This window comes from Aedes albopictus, chromosome 2 (assembly GCF_035046485.1).
Source record: "Aedes albopictus strain Foshan chromosome 2, AalbF5, whole genome shotgun sequence".
Classification (NCBI taxonomy): Eukaryota; Metazoa; Arthropoda; class Insecta; order Diptera; family Culicidae; genus Aedes; species Aedes albopictus.
Genome location: NC_085137.1, coordinates 192,628,822 through 192,642,829, shown reverse-complemented (window position 1 = coordinate 192,642,829; position 14,008 = coordinate 192,628,822). Strand labels below are relative to the sequence as shown.

The 14,008-nt window shown below is 37.1% G+C and overlaps 1 long non-coding RNA gene across 1 annotated transcript; it reads left to right on the top strand.

Annotated features, from left to right (window-relative positions):
* Positions 1–2,795: 2,795 nt before the first annotated feature.
* Positions 2,796–7,831, top strand: LOC134287852 (uncharacterized). The gene is made up of 2 exons (XR_009997590.1): positions 2,796–3,237; positions 4,224–7,831. It is a non-coding gene; the product is annotated as an uncharacterized LOC134287852 (long non-coding RNA).
* The last annotated feature ends 6,177 nt before the right edge of the window (positions 7,832–14,008 follow it).

Here is a 14,008-nt window from a genome sequence, read left to right as displayed (position 1 = left end):
CTGTAGAATGGTTGGTAAACCATCACTGCACTTCAAAAATGTATTGAAAATATTTTAAAATTGAAATCTTCAAAAGTATCAATATCAAAATATATATGAGGACTTACCCCATAGGGGTGACGGTCTTACCCGCACTGAATTAAAAACATCAATATTTAATATGGTTGTGTTATGTGCATTATGTGCCAGAATTAACATAATTTGGCAATTCCAATGCACAAGTCTTATAAAAAACTAATGAATCGAATATTCTGCGTACTTAAAATATAAATTTTCGTCTTACATTTATTTTGAAAAATCCAAATGCTTAAGGTGACGGGGTTACCCCTTCCTCCCCTACAAAACAATTTTTGTTTGAAAGAAACTCTCAAAAATCTAGGTGGAAATATAATTGCCACTGCCCGTTTACCCCAAAAACGAGCTTTTGAGGTGGCAATATAGTTGCCGCTGCCCGTTTAGGGTACTTTTCTTCTTTTGACTTCGACAAAAAGCCGGAAAAGAGATCTTAGAGTGGATTAGGGCTTAACCCATAATTTAAACTGTGTAGTTCAGCTCATATCAACCCATAATTTGATTATATCTTAAAATATTTACCAAATCTATAGTTTTACAATAAGTTTGAGCTAATTTTCTTCACGCGGTCAAATTTTCCCATTTTTGAAACTACAAATGGCTTCCAAATTATTTTTTAAGCTTTGTTTAGTACCAAAAAAAATACCAGGCGTTGTTAGTAATCCCAATTTTGAGTAAACCAAAAAAGAAGTTCGAAATAGATTGTTATAAAACAGAAAAAAATAAAAACAGTAGGTGGCAATATAGTTGCCTCTGCCTTATAAAGGGTTAAAACAAAATAGGATGCATTTTCTTATTTTGTTGTTTTTTTAAATTGTTTTAAACAACACAGTAAGATGAGCTCTGCAAACTCCAGCACCGCCGTGGCACAGCAAATATTTATACCTAGATTTATACTGAATCTCGGTAAAAAACGACGTTTGTTAGTTGAATTTATGCAAAACATTTACTGAACCTCAACAAAAAAACAACACGATTGCTGAGATCTCGTTGAAAAACAAGTTTTCTGAGCGCTCGGCGGTGCTCATCTCGGTAAAAATCTGCCTAGATTCGGCGAAAAAAATAAGGGTGAATGGAGCAATATTTTTTTTGTGATTTATTCCTGTGAAGTTTGTTGGATTTCCATTGGAATTTCTAAGATTTCGCTGGTAGTCCATGGATCTCCCTCAGGATTTTTGGAAGTCCTGTTACTATTCATGGAATAAGTGTTGGAATTTAAAGGAGTTTCGTTGAAATTCTAGATATACTCGCCATGATTCTTGGGATTTGCATCGGGATTAGGAACGCAATTTAAAAAAAAAATGATTTCTTTGTCAAAATACTTAAAGTATTGTTCAAGAATCGTAGAATTTTCTTACGAATTATCGGAATCAAAAAAAAAATGCCCAGGTACACATATGAGATCCTTGAATTTCTACATGAATTTATCATATTTTTGGGAATGCCGTCAGATTTTTTGAAATTATTGCTATGATTGTTGGATACCATATTTCTAGACAAAGATCTCAGTAATTCTGACGGTATTTCTGATGGTTGAAATGAAAAAATCATATCTGAATTTTACCTTCCTTTGGCATTAGGATCATTTTTGACCCAAACCGTACACTACGTCAGCGAGCTGTTCCCAACGTTATACAAAAGGAAGGTTGAATACGTCATAGAGAAATCTCAAGATATTTTGATTGAATTACGATAATCTCCGAAAACCTTAAGATTTTCATATTAAATCTCAAAATTGCCATAGAAAAGCTTGGTCTTTTCTTCGGGATTCTTTGGAATTTCTTGAAATACGCGTCGGAATTTGTAGGACGCCCATCGGAATCCTTGGATACCCATTTTCCATGTGGTTGCTGTCAGAGTTCTAAGAATGCTTGAGATTCTTAGAACTCGTGTCAATATTTTTTGGAATTTCTGTCGCAATTTTTGGGATGGTTGTCAGAAATCTTATGAATTCTTTCGACATTTTTGGGATTTCGTCGGTATTCTGGGAATTTTTATCAAGAATCTTGGAATTCTTAGGATTGCTGTTCATAATTTTGGAATTTGAATCAAAACATTAGGAATTCTCGTCAGAATGTTTGAATTTATATTTCCCATGAAATTTTCTTCTCAAATTCAGACTAAATTCTTGGATTTCCGCAGTATTACTAGTAGTTTACTATAGTATATTGCTTTTGGAAAGATTGCGAATAAACATACATTAGTGACCCGATTTTTGAAACACATGTTTTGTTCTCCGTGGAAAATTAAAGAGATTTGATGATATACATGAAATTATTGACCAAAGTCAATTATTGGGGCTCACAAAACCGGGTCCATATTGTACTTGAAATTCCAAAAAGGTTCTTGGGATTTTCGTCTTGATTCTTGTTTTTTTTTTGCCAGATACCTAGCTGTGATTCTCTTCGTCATTCTTTTGATTTAGTTTGCAGTTAGCGGGCTCCCATGGGGTTCATTGGAATTCCGTCGGATTTTTTTTTAATTTCCCTGTTTCTTGACATGTTTGGGATTCTTGAAATTCCTTATTCCTTCCGATTTCCCGCAATAGTTTTCAGAAGTTCATTAACTTGTTTGGGAATTTTACCAGTTTTTATCAAGATTTTTTTCCATTACTGAAATTTGTTTGGATGTTCTTCGGGTTTTCGAAATTCTGGTCAGTATTCTAAGAATTTTCATAATGGTTTTGGACTCCCTGGATTCCCGTTGGAATACATAGTATTGCCATTGAAATGATTGGATTTTTTTTTATTTTTCTTGTAAAATTCTGCTTCTAATTTTTTGTTATATATGCTTATCTAAGCTTATCGATCTGTAACCGTAACGTTCTCCTTGATTTTAAAATTCTAGAACTGCCATTGATCTTTAGAATTTTGCTAGAAGCGCTTATGTTTTCGGACACAAATCGCGGGAATCCTAGAAAGACTCCCAAAATAAAAACCCTAGACTTTGAAGATATACCAAGAACCTAGAATCTAGAAAGGCTCTCTTTTGAAAATTTTAAGAATCACGCAGAAAATCTGATGATTTTCTGCAAAGCATATAGAAGTTTGGAAAACAAATCCAAAAATCTTTTTGACTTGATATTTTTGGGATTTTTGTCATTATAAGAGTTGGAATGACTGTCAAGAATCTCAGTGTTTCCATATTATTGTTAGAATGCTTCAGGTTTTTTTTTTTTTTTTCCGTTCGGGTGAGCCACTGCGACCAGTATTTAGATCTTTTGTGGCATTACCCGTATCCTTAGTATTTAGTGCATGTCGTACTACTCCATTGCCATTGAGAGGCAATGAAGTATCGATTTCTGTACAGTTCCTGTTTTGTTATCCCAGAGGTGCAAGAAATCGATTGCGATAAAAAGGTACCGTTATCATAGAGATTTAAATCCCAGTGAAAGAGCGCCCCTAATCAAACACAATCTATTTGAATTCTGAGAAAAACAAAACGGTGGTACTGATATTTATCCATGCATCGGAACTCTAGCCCCATCCATGTCTTGCTTCTAGTTTAGTCCCAGGACAACATAGAAAAACCCGGGACTTTAGGCTAGTTGCAAAACTCTGTCAAATTAGAGAATGTGTTCTGCAATAAGAATACACGTGAGTCCTTGAATTACCAGAACTTAACAGTCCTTGATAGGTTAGTACGCAGTTAGATACGTAAAGCATGTTTGTTTTCCTAACATCAAGTGTAGTCTCGGGAGGGCAAAGTCCGATTCTTTAACTATCAGCAAGGCAGAATAAATGCAATTTTAGAAACTGTCACCAGTAACAAGGACTTTGTACCATGAATCCTTATTACCAAAACACATTACCCCAACTTGACAAACCGGATGTCACTAGGGTTCGGTTTGGTAGATCTTGAACCGTAACGCAACACATAAAGGCGATCTACCTACGTTACGGGCTCCGTTAAAGATCGAGCATATTTTAAACCCCCTCAACCATTCATCCATCAGCACGGGTCGCCTGACACCTTGGATTGGGGTTCCCTGTTTAGTGGACTTTTACCCCCGGAACAGGTGGTCCGTAGTGTTATTCTTAGCCAATTGAGACAACCGCTACCGACACTACACAGCTATCTAGGCTGATCGGTAAAAGAAGTTAATATTGATGATCAACTTCATACGGACCCGAACAGCCGTGATGCTTCAGGTTTTAGAAATTCCCATAAACATTCTTGGGATTCCAATGGGGATTTTTTTTATTCTCGTCGGGATCTTTGAACTTTATATTGCTGAGATTCTAAGAATTTCCGGGATTGTTTTGATACCCGTCGAGATTGATGGCCTTGCCCTCAGAATCTTTAGAATATCTTCGGGTTTCTTAAAATTTCCTTTGAGAATCTTGTAATTTTTAAGGCCTGTCTATAAACAAAGTAAACTCTTAGGGGGAAGGGGGTGTCTGACCAAAGCCTACGATCCAAACAAATATCGAAAAAAGTGTGTATGCGCAAAACATTGCAACAAAAAAAGCCTTCATAGTTTATGTACATAGCCCATCAAGATTAGTGGAATGTATTATAATTCTTGGAATACCCCAAAAATTTTGGACATTCTCGTATGAATTTTTTTTTTGATTGTGTGTCCTGTCCTTGGTTTCTTTGGATTCCTGAAATGAACATAGAGATAGTTAGCACTCCCGTCTGAATTGTATTATTTAGCCTTTTTCTTGAGATTTTCGTTAGGTTCTCTGGATTACATGTCAAGATTCTCCTGATTCTGATGGAATTTCTTGGAATTCATTCAAGATTTAAGGAATCACGTCATTTTTTTTTAGAATACCATCAAGATTCTTTGAAGTCGCTCCAGATTGTTATAATCCCGTTTTGGGGTTTCGGAATTTTCGGTCTCTCATCGAGATTATTCGAATATTTGATAATGAATTTCCCGTTTCTTGGGTTTTTCTTCTAGATTGTTATAATTCCTGTCAAATTTTTTTGTATGGGATCCCGTCGGAATCCTCGAGTATCCGGTTTCCATGATATTTTCGTCAGCGTTACTTTAATTCCCGTCAAGATTATTGGAATTCTTTGGCGTTTTTTTTGGATTTCAAACTGGCGTTGTTTCGGATTCTCAATGGGACGCTTGAGATTCGCTTCGGTATTTTTGAATTCTCTTTTTTTTATTGGGATTAATATTTTCGACATTTTTGTCTTAATACTTGACTTACCTTTTTATAGAAATTTACTTGGGAGTTATTGATCAGATTCAATCGTGATTTTGGTCGGAATACCCCGAGTTCCAAACCAGATTCATGAGAAGGTGCTCAGCGTTCCCGTCAGTAAGTATGGTTATCATTTCCATCAGGATTAATTGAATTGCTGTCAATATTCTCATAAGGTTGCGTTGCAATTCTTGAATCCAGATTTTTTCGAGTATTTCGGAGTGCCTGGCAATTTTTTTGGGATTCTTTCGATTTTCATCGATACTTTTAGAAATTCCCGGAAATTCGGGATTTGGTTTTTAACCCCATTCCCGGCACTACAGGTAAACAAAATTGTGTATTACCTAAATTCACAACGAACCGACCATTTTCGTCTACTTTTTCCATCTGTATCAGATCTTATATGAACTTGTTGTTAACAGCGATTGTTGTGAAGATTTTCTGCCGGAAAGTTGATTTAGAACGAGTTTACTGCACCTAGCCCTGCACCAATTCTCGGAACCAATTCGGCACCCATCTTTATGCTGACGAAGTGCACTCGGATGCGTGTAAAAATTGTTTTTAACACTTGTGCGGCTTCAGAGTGAACGTGTAGCTCATTGACTGTGGATCCCGTTGCGGAAATGTTGCGGGAGATGATTACCCACTGGAATTCTTTAGCTGTCATTAAGGTCAAATTGCTGTTCATATCCTCATTACATTGCGATGAATTTTCGTTGAAATCCTTCTTCGTTCTGATGTTTTCCAAGATTCTCGGAATATCTGTCATAATTTTTGGGAATTTTCGGATTTTTATCGGGATTTTAGAGTATTTCAGGAACGATCAGAATTTCCTTCCGGATTCATGTGGTGTCTTCGGGATTCTAGTAGTCCTGCCTGAGTTCTTGCTTCTACTCCAAGCTGAACTCTTACTTTGAAAATTTCAGAAAAATATTTTTGAAGCCATAGGAAAACTTAAAATTCATTTTTTTTTGGGATTTCGACGTGGTTCTTAAAATTCTTCTTAAGATTCATCTTGTTAAGAAGAAGAGATCCTTATTTGAACTCCTGTGTGAATGCTTGAAATTTCCTTACGGATTCCCAGAGAAAATACTTACTTTTTTCTTTTTCTAGACTATTTGTCGATATTTTTGGAATATGTATCAAAATATTTAGCTTTCCTTAAACAATGTTGGGATTCAGGATTTCCTTCGGTACTCGCGGCATTCTGGTAAGAAAATTTCTCAAAATTGCAAAATTTTCGTTAAGATTCTTAGTACTTTTTAGTACTTAGATTCCCGTTGAATTTCTTTGAATTTCTTAAGATTGCTAACGAAGATTTTGAAATTTCCATCGAGATTCTCAGAAATAAGGTCGAAGTTTATTGAAATTTGTGTCATTGTGCATTTTGTACAATCACGTTTGTACTCTGGTGTTCCAGGCCAAACCAAATGACTTTCATCTCTTTACTCTAAGGTCTTTTTACACGGGGGATATGTACCGTTTAAAAAACCGAACCTCCAAGAACTTCTACACACAAAAAAATCCATTCCGATATACGTGAACTCTCACTCATGGCAACGGAAACAAACGGGAACTATACATAGCAACGATAACAACAATAAGAAATGTACACCGTGAACTAGATATCACGGTTTCTTGAACGCCCATATTGACAGCTGGAACTAGTTCCAGTTCACGGTGTATATTTGCTTGTTCTCATATTTGCGTTTGTTTGTGCACGTTTATCAGAACAGATTTTTTTGCGTGTACGAGCAAGATCTTTAAGCACAATCAATGGATTGTTGTTACATTACTGATGCGGTGTTACATCCTATAGGTCCATAGAGCATTGTTCTGTAAAGAACTTTTTTCCAAATATTTCCCCAGAACTTCCGTGAATAAAGGCCAGTACCACATTTTATCGAATAAGCATGAGAAACTTGAAATTCCAAGTTTTATGTAACTAGATTTCCAAGTTTCAACGAAAACTGCATACTCACGTCATTAAACGTCATAAGGCATTTTATGAGACGTTTCAAATCAGCTATTTTTTTGAATGTTTGCCAGTTTTGAAGTCCAACCGGTGGGCCCATTTATTTACATTTTCGCTAGCATAACATGTGATACAGGCCCATCCAATAAACGGGGTTCATTTATCTGCAAAAATGTGTCAATCCGCCCACTATAATTAATATCCGTAGACCGTGGGGATGTTTTTTTCATCTGCTAGTGACATCATGCAGCTCGGGGAATTGATACATGCCACATTAGAAACCGAAACATCTTTGCCAGCAAAAATCTGATTGGCGCTTACCACATGTTATGCTACTTTTCGCGATAACAAAAACATCAAATGTAAACAATAACAATGAGCGGCCCACCAGTAGAACGTCTCGTAAAATAGCTTATCAATTCTCCTCCAATATTGAAACACCCAAGCCAAACGATCGTTTAGAAACAGCATTTAGTGCGACCCTCTTGCTTGCTGGGATACTCCGGTGCCGCGGATCGATTTCGATGAACGAATTTCGTTAGACAAGCGCCCTGTGAAATTGTGCGTGTGTGTGTACGGAAACAAAAACAAACGAAAAACACACACCTAAATAAAACAACAATGCGGTTTTGTGATATATATCGGATAAGGTAAACGCGAGTATCGCGTCGATCGATAACGTCGCACGTAGATTACAAGCAGTGAGATAGAAGCGTCCGTCCCCGTAGGGGCGGCGCAGCAGAGTTTTAAGGTTCTAGGAAGGAATAGCAAGTAGACTTTCTGTTTTAGATAGGCTTTATTTTCTGAAATAAATTATAGTGCTTCTTGGCTCCGCGTAGCAGCAGTTTTGGAAGTCACAAAATGTGCGATCAGCTGCTTTTTTCAATTAGGTTTCATTGGCAGATTTGGTCCAGTTACATTGGAGAAGTAACTTCTGTTTTTCGCAATTAGCAGCGCAAGGAGAATTCAACTGAACCAGTGAAAGGGTGAACGTGGGGCCTATAACCTCATCAATGGAGATGATTGTCCTTGTTTCAGCTTGATCGCTTGATCGGTATTTTAAAAATATAGTTGGCACTTAAATAGGTAGCTGTTAGAGGCGAGCGATATTTTGGGATCGTCCGCGCAAATTTTGAATCAATCCAATAAACGAATCCAATACCTTGTAACGTTTCAAGTTTTGTTGAGGTTTCTAAGCCTAATGTTGGTCATCGAAACCTGAAATGTTCCGAGGAAACTGTCGACTCTGAAAACAGAAAAAAAATCGTCGCAGTCGACGCCCATACTTTGGCATAGGTCTATAAGGAAAAACAATCTGTCACGACTAATGTTCGACTCGATATGTAAACGCCCTATTTTGTAGGCGACTATAGTATAAAACAACAATCGAACGATTAAAATAATCATTATTAACCACAACTCAACCATACACAAACACGAAAACCGTGACTAAAGTAGCTGCTTACTTGTATTTTGGATGTCTACATGTAGCAAAGGGAAAACAAATGTAAACCCAACAAACAACTTGATTGATTGTACTGAAAACTTTGGATATTGAATCTTTGGAAGGAACAAACAAACACGAACTCGACAATTGTTTCATTGAAGAATTAAGAGTACAAATAAATGTTAAGCAACTGATTACAAGGGAGTTTGTTTCATTGGACACAGCTGGTTTCCCCTTCGACTGTGATAGTTCGTATACTCATATCCGAATACTCATCATGATCATATCCCAGTCCTAGGAACGGTGCTTTCTGGAGATTCGAGTTGATGTACAGCGCTGTTGTCGTTCTTCTGAAGTTGTTTCTTTCGTACGTGAATCAGACAACTAGGCCGGCTTTCATGAAAATCGCATTAGTGGTTTTGGATCTCTTTCTATATGTTTACTGTGAAGTATGGAAGCTATGTAATAGGTTGTCCCAAAAATTGCACATGGTCAAAAAGCTTGGGGGCTCACTCTGCAAATGATAGCTAAGGGTGTTAAAAACAAACTTTTGTATGACGGCAACTTTCAGAAATGACGTTTAGAGGTCGCCCCGGCGAGATTTTTGAAAAAATGGCCATTTTTCGTAATAAATTTCATACAAATAATTTTTACCGTACAAAAATGGGCAATACCCACTATTTTTATATTTTTTACAGCTTGATATGGATCCAAACTTCTTAGGAAAAATAATTTACGACATGTTTTGCAGGTAACTTTTTGATACTGAATTTTTGCATTTACTAAAATTTGTAATTTTTTAATATACTGTGCATTTTACCCATCATAAAAAGTATCTGAACCTACTGCTAATTTAAAACAATTTTCATAAAAAGACAGGAAATTTTATGAGAAAAAACTTTGCCGAAGACAGCATTGCGTTTTTTCTATCCGTTTCAGAGTTATTCACGATTTACTATTTAGTGAAATTTTGATTTTTGGGTATTTTTTAAAAAATATCAAAAAACTGCCGTAATTCTGCAAAGTGACGTAAGCGCCATTCAAAATGTCGATATTTGTTGGTATATTATATGTAATATCTGGTGTAAAAATAACACTGTGGTATGCCTGGTGTATTAGAATGCAAGATCTAGTCGTAATCTATCATCTATGGAAAGAAACTTAGAGTATGAGCAAGAGTTTTATGCATAATAACCAAAAAATGGGCCAAAACTATCAATGTCGCTTACGTCACTTTGCAGAATTTGGGCAGAAAAGAACTGCCCAAAATCACATAAAAAGTAAAAAATCACGTACACTCATCAAGTTTTTGTCTTCATTGTGTTTAGGAATTATGGTGGCATCATTTATTGAATTTTTGTTTCCGTTGACAAATCCATTTTCTTTGATATAGAAAGGTACCTACTAGCGAGAAACTTTATCATAGGTACCATTTTGAGATGCCTCAGTAGGCCATGGAATTTTTAACGGTTATGTACTGACAATGGTTTATACGAGCATAATAAACAATCAAACGCACGGCACATTTTCTATATCATTTAGAAGGTGATACATTCCGCAAAACATGCCGTTTTGGTTTTCAATGATGTTGTTCAAATCGTTCAAAGGCATGAATAAAACGTTCTAGAAGTCCCTATCATTATGATCAACATATAGGACGATAAAAATGACGTCACTTGTTTACATCCAAAACTGTTGTTAACCAATAATAGCCTACCTTGTCTTATTGTATGCCGTGTATGTGTTATGGTAATCAAATTGTTCTAACCTTGGATAACATTACTTTAACTCACTGGTTCATCTTATCCCACCCGTTTCAATTTGTCTCGGTGTATCCTATTTTCGGTGTTGATAAGACAGTTCAAGTCAGTAAATGTAAAAAAAGACATGCTCTGCTCTTTAGAATATCTTGAATTGGAACTTAGTATCTGGTATTCTTACGTAAGATGTTCGTAATCGCGATTTGAATTTGGTATGGATCAACGTAATTCGCCTTTATTCACTTTGCCACTGTTTCCTGGGCTGTTTCACTGTTCCATGACTCATACGTCTTCGTGTAGAAAAATAATTGAGAATATTGACAGGAAAGTAAGATAAACGCGAAAATATGGCTCAACATTTTGTGGAGGATATCTTTAAAAAATCAATAGACAGTACGAAGCTTGTTAAGGGAGCTAGCTTTTTAAGAAATCTTTGCTGGTTAATTTCTATATGAAGGGATTGAATAACAAAAAAAATCAATTAATCACCATAATTCCATAACACAATCAAGACAAAAACTTGTTGAGCATACGTGATTTTTTTTACTTTGTACAGTAGACGTTCGATAAGTGCAACATGTTTACGTTTCACTTACCGAATGAAATTCGATAACTGCAACAACTGACAGGCGTCAAAGAGCTGTCAGTTGCTGCAGAATGCAGCGAAAGTGCATTCGAAAAACATCGCACTGCATCAAAAGTGCATGCGAAAAACATCGCATCGCTGTTGACATTTCATTTTGACGGATAGCGGTGCGATAACTGCAAAATTGTTGCACTTAGCGGACTTGCAGTTAAAAAGCATTGCAGTTAAACCGTTTGCACCGAGCGAACGTCTACTGTATGTGTTTGGGAAGTTCTTATGTGACATTTTTTAGAAAAAATACCTAAAAATTCAAATGTCACGAAACAGTAAATCGTGAATAACTCTAAAACGGATAGATAAAACGCCATGGTGTCTTCGGCAAAGTTTTTCCTCATAAAATTTCCGATCTTTTTATGGAAATTGTTTTAAGTTAGCATTAGGTTGAGATACTTTTTATGATGGGTAAAATGCACAGTATATCAAAAAATTATAAAGGAGACTGGGCAAAAGTGTATGGAGTCTGGGCCCGGAATGTACACCAATGACCCATAGCTCTTTCGAAAGGTCTAATTGAGACAAGAAAAAGTTGCTATGGGGCCAAAAATATTCATCATGGGAGAAAAAAGTTATTTGACATTGTATGGGACGGATTTTAGTTGTTTTTGTTGTAATTATTTGCATTATTTTTTACAAGCAACCAATCTCAAATAAACCAAATGTCTCATCTGTCAGTATCATACACAATAATATTACAAAAAGCAGATAATAATGATTTCAGGAACAGGCCAGTGCATAGAAAAGGTTGGGGTTTCTGCAAGTTTTTTGGGAAAAAGTGAAGGGGCACGTAGTGTTTTAATCTATGTATTAATATTATTATAGTGGAATGAGTATAACCAAAGGTAGTATACCTAAAAACCCTTCCCTTGAGCAAATGCTTGTGCAATATACGGATTCTAATGTTGAAACACAGTGAATCATATCAAAATATAAAGGTGAACAAAAAAAAATCGCTTTCATTAGAGTCAAGCTTTATTCGACCAACCGGGTTGTCGCAAGGGTTGTGAGGCAAGGATGTACTATCACCGCTACTATTCCTAATCGTAATCAACGAGATATTTGTGGGGGCATTTGACCGTGCATCGGATTGTAGGCTACATTAGCAGCCCATCACTATGAAGCATCTGAACGACTTCTATTTGGCTAGTAGCCCTACTAGACCAATGGTGCTTTGTCAAGCAGAGTAAGCTTAATGACCTAGCCGAACGTTTCTTTGAGACAGGTCTAACTTTCAATGTCAGCAAGACCAAAGCATTAGATTTCAACACGGACTACCCCCCCCCCCCCCCCCCCAACTTAACAGTAGCTGGAAGAGTACAAGAGAAGGTCAAAAACTTTTAATGTCTTGGATATCATGGAATTAAGGAATAAATGATCGAAGTGGTGAAGAAGGTGCTCCAAATCATGCTTGTGGGGTATCTATCCAATGCACCCGGCACAGTGGCTTGTCCCTAACGTGTCAATGCATGACGTGGTGGACGTTTTCCACTGCCACTCGCAAACTGAGAACAACAATAATCAAAAATCAGTTAGTAGCGATTGTGGCGAGCCCCAGACAACGAGTTAGCACGTATAATGAAGTTTATGACCGTGTTATACGCACTTTTATGCAGTTATGTTACATCGCATACGATGCAGCAAAAGTGCCTTAAGTGTGCAAAAGTGGAGCCAATATACGTGCATTGGCGGGACAACAATAACGCCAAAAGACTTGAAGCTACATCTTACGTGAAGTACGGTGTGCCTTATTGCGACGCAACATAACACCTTATGCGACCTTATAATATTCGAAAAAAAACTATTATTGTCATCTCAGTGTCAAACTAATGACCTTTGAATTATCGAGCCACACTTTACGTGCGTGTTCGCCAGACTATCTGGCGATAAAATCGACTAAGCGGTATTTCCCGCACTGTTTCCACTTCCTCTCTCTGGCTAGCATCATCTATTGTTGATTACCAGAGCCACAAAACAAAACTAATGAGTTCATAACCATAACGATGACTATTCACTGTTTTGTAGTTATTTGGCACTGCGCGGAAAGTCCAACAGCACCTCTTTCAATATTTCAATGTTTTCACATATAATGCGATTTATGTAAACGTTTCTAGCTTATGCGAGTTGTTATGCACCCTTTAACGAGTTTATTTTTTCATTCATGCGATTTCATTCATACACCAATGCAAGTTAAACTGGCATAATATGACAAGTACCAGGAGAAGTCGTGTATGTAATCATCGCAGTATGCTATTAAGCGAATTTATTTGATACGTTGCGAGTTTGTTCGCACACTTTTGAGAAATGTAAAAAAAAATATAAAAGTTGATTTGTATTCTTATGCGACTTTTCCAGATACATCGCAATAAATACAAAAATAACATCATATGCGATGAAAATTATTCCTCCGCCATACATATATGCGATAGAAGCTTAAAATAGTACTTTTTACGGTGTACTATGTACATGCATTCTTAATGCGACTCCTGGTTCTCTGGGGTTTAACCTTTTCGCACGAAGCGGGTAAGCAAGGTAACTCTTTAAGCAGTGTAGGGACAGTATGAGGTAGCTGTGCGCGAAGTGCCAGTATAGGGAACCCCAATTTCTTCCTGACCCGCATGGCGGGAGAGGTCATCGATGAATCATGGTTGATAAAGGCCATAAAAAATAGGGATGAGTAGAGTGCAGAAAAATGGAGGTGGCTGCGCAGCCGACAGGAGATGTGCTGCCAGGTGGCGTTCGTAAAGCCGGTTTTTAACCCGGAAAGTGAAGAGCAGTAATACTTGCAAGCTTGGAAGAGTGGGCCTTAATCGGCCGGCTCGTCCAGATCGAAGGGAGCAGGGGCTTACGACTATCTGTAGGTCCTCAGCGACCACAGATTAGGGCGGGTAAGGGGGAGAACGCTGAAGCCGCCGCACTCGAAAAAAAAATATCCACGTGCTAAAGTACCGT